Here is a 4,069-nt window from a genome sequence, read left to right on the forward strand (position 1 = left end):
CCCTAAGACTTGTAGATCTTGGAGGGCTGGATCTCTGAACAGAGAGGCCCAGGCTTCCATCCCTGTAGCATCAGCAATGACAGCTGCTTCCCATTTGCTGCTTAGATTCAGCTAAAACTCATCGGAAATCAGATCTGATGGTGGCCTCTGTTCTGATGACTACACTAACTTCATCCGATCAGATTTCCAGTGAGTCAGGCTGGTTGCTGAGCCCTTTGTCCTGTTGTTTCCTTTAGACTAGCTTGGGATGGTGGTGCTTCATGAATAATCCATGCACATTAACCAGCTGCATGCATAAAGGCATTTCCACTGTGTCTTTGCCATGAAATTTTATGTGGTTCTGATATAATTCGTAAATAACCAAGAAGAGCCAGACCCTGACTTAAAGTATCTAGAAACCTTAGAGAATCCTTTCAGGTTTCCCAAGAGAAGGCATGGTAGTAACTTATCTCTAAATGGTTATAACAGGGATATTTTCCCTGGAGAGTTTTTAATGTCACTGTTGGCTGTATTGCAGGGACAAGGAATATATGGAAATGAAGATAACTTCTCAAAGTGTTTGAAACAAACTTTTATTTCAGTTTCTGGGGTTCTTTTTGGTTTTGGCTATTGCCTTAATCACCAAGTGGTGTGGGTTAAAACAAAAGCCATAATTAAATTGAACCCAATTTGGGGAAAAAACGTTGGGCAACTCTTTGCTTAAACAGAAGCAGGTGGTGCTGGAATGCTTAGTGGAAGTGAGCTGTGAGGAGGAAATGCAGATGTTTTTTTTCATTGAAAACAGTTAAAAATACTTGTGGTCTTTTATGCCAGGCTATGATCAAGATTTTATATATATCTGTGTGTATTTCCCAGTTTCAGGAAAACTGTGATGGAAATGCAATATAGTTTTAATTAGAGAGTGGTCTTTTGTGGTAAGAGAGGATGGGATTTTGTATGTGTGTGTGGTGTTTATTTCCAGGGTTGTTTTAAGTAAAGATGTTCTCCTATTCTAGTAAAGATGTGATTTCACTTATACTCCATTCACGAACTCATCTGTAGAGTAAAGCAATATGTTTTACATAGCTAGCTTTCATAAATGGAATGAAGGATGGATAGGAGGATGTGGCCATGACCCCACTGGCTACGGGGGATGAGAGAGCCAATCTTGTTGACAAGGCAGGCATCCTATTCTTCTCTAATTGCTCAAGAGTTTTCCTTTCAGAGACTGTTCAATGAAACTTTCCCAGTAGAGAAACATGTCTTCAGGCTCAGGAATTAAGATGGGGCCACAGCCCAATTGTGATATGCCAATTTCCCTACAAATATTGTTGCCAGATAAAGTACAGGATGCCAAGTTAAATTTGAATTTCAGAATAAAAATAAATAATTGTTTTAGTGTAAGTATGTCTCGTAATATTTGGGACTAAAAATTATTCATTGTTCACCTGAGATTCAAGTTTAACCAGGCATCTGATATTTTTAGTCATGTGCTGTATAAGGATGTTTTGGTCAGTGATGGACTGCATATACAACAGTGGTCCCATAAGCTTATAATACCATAATTTTACTGTACCTTTTCTATGTTTAGTTATATTTAGATACACAAATACTTACCTTTGTGTTCCAATTGTCTATAGTATTCAGTACGTAACATGCTGTACAGGTTTATAGCCTTGGAGCAACAGGCTTTACCACATAGCCTCTGTGTAGTAGGCTATACTATTTAGGTTTGTGTAGGTATACCCTGATGTTTGCACAATGACAAAATTGCCTAATATCTCAGAACTTATCTCTGATGTTAAGTGACCCATGACTGTATTTGCTAAATCTGGCATTCCTACCTCCAAAAGGCAATATATATATATATATTTTTGAGATGGAGTCTTGCTCTGTTTCCCAGGCTGGAGCTCAATGGTATCATCTGTGCTCACTGCAAGCTCTGCCTCCTAGGTTCAAGCAATTTTCTCGCCTCAGCCTCCTGAGTAGCTGGGATTACAGGCACCCGCTATCATGCCCGGCTAATTTTTGTATTTTTAGTAGAGACGGGGTTTCACCATGTTGGCCAGGATGGTCTTAAACTCCTGACCTCAGGTGATCCACCTGCCCTGGGCTCTCAAAGTGCTGGGATTACTGGTGTGAGCCACCATGCCCAGCCCAAAAGGCAATCGTTCCTCTAATTAAAAGTGAGTCAGATGCATATTGCTGTCTCAGATATTTTGTTGCTATTGTTGTCATTGCTTTTTTTAAATAGACTTTATTTTTTAGAGCAGTTTTAGGTTAACAGTAAAATTAAGCAGAAAGTAGAGTTTCCATATATCTCCTGCTCCCACATGTATATAGCTTCCCCCATTATCAACATCTTGCTTCAAAGTGGTACCTTTGTCATAATTAATAAACCTACATTGTATATCATTAGGACCTGAAATCCATAGTTTAGGGTTCACTCTTGGTATTGTGCATTCTGTGGGTTTCGACAAATGTATGATGACATTTACCTAGCATTATATCATATAGAGTAGTTTCACTGCCCTAAAAGTCCTCTGTGCTCTGCCTCCAATCACTGATTTTTTTCATCATCTCTGTAGTTTTGCCTTTCCCAGGGTGTTCTATAGTTGAAAGCACGCAGTACATTGCTTTTTCAGACTGGCCTCTCCCACTTAGTGACATGTATTTAAGGCTCCTCCATGTCTTTTCATAGCTTGACAGCTTATTTCTTTTTAGCACTGAAGTATATTTGGATAACAGTACTTTATCAGATATGTGTTTTGCAAAATTCTTCCAGTCTGTAGTTTATCTTCTCATTCTCTTCACAGTATCTTTTGCAGAGCAGACATTTTAAATTTTAATGAAGTCCAGCTTAACCTTAATCTTTCTGGGACTAGTCTCCCTTTTTAAGAGTGAGGTGGCTAGATTAGATGATTTCTAAGACCCAATTTGACTCTATTGTTCTAGTAGAAATATATAATTTCTACAACACTCCAGTGCCATATCATTTCTGATTAACTTGGGAATCTGATTGTGTGGGAAGCTAGGGAAACACCTTCCCCTCAATGGATATGAATATGAATATGGATGGCAGTTGTTTTATCACTTTAGAAACGGCACCATATTTTGAGCAGTTCTTTCATACTTGCTAACTCCATTTGCTCATCCAGTCAACATTTATGTGGTTGTATGGGTTTGAGACACCAGGAAGAATAAGATGAGATGACTGCCTTAGTTCAGTGGGAGCTGGATAAGGATGGGGATAGAGACAAGCACAATGAAAATGTCAGCACAATGTGGTAAGTACTGGACTACAGACAATGGCAGAGTACTCTGAAATGTGGCACATGTGATTGTTTTTAAGAAAATTGTTTTCCTTATTGATGCACATTGAATTGCTTGTGAATTCTGGTATCTGGCCACTGTGATCAGGTATAATCATTAGAATCACATTATTTACTTTTACTGGCTTGGGCATACATGTACACATGAGCTGGTACACACACATACACACACACTGTATTAATCCATTTTCATGCTGCTGATAAAGACATACTTGAGACTAGGCAATTTACAAAAGAAAGGTTTATTGGACTTACAGTTCCACGTGGCTGAGGAGGCCTCACAATCGTGGTGGAAGGTGAAAGGCATGTCTCACATGGTGGCAGACAAGAGAAGAGAGAAGCTTGTTCAGGGGAACTCCTGTTTTTAAAACCATTAGATCTCATGAGACTTACTCACTATCATGAGAACAGCATGGGAAAGACTTGCCCCCATGATTCAATTACCTCCCCCGGGTCCCTCCCACAACACATGGGAATTCAAGATGAGATCTGGGTGGGGACACAGCCAAATGATATCACACACATATCCACTAGTACAGAGGGAGAACAGTAGAAAAGTCGTGTGTGCAGAAGAAAGGACAGAAAGAAGAGCTGCAATTAAAAACAGTCACCTTTTATCTCCATTTTTTTCTATCTTCTGATGTTACTAAGATAAGAGATTTTAAAAAGTGGTCAAAATATATGAAGTACTTGTTATTTTTAAAGTGTTACTCACACTTACTTAATCCCATCAACTGTCCTGTGCATAGATATTATCA

This window comes from Pongo pygmaeus, chromosome 13 (genome assembly GCF_028885625.2).
Source record: "Pongo pygmaeus isolate AG05252 chromosome 13, NHGRI_mPonPyg2-v2.0_pri, whole genome shotgun sequence".
Taxonomy (NCBI): domain Eukaryota; kingdom Metazoa; phylum Chordata; class Mammalia; order Primates; family Hominidae; genus Pongo; species Pongo pygmaeus.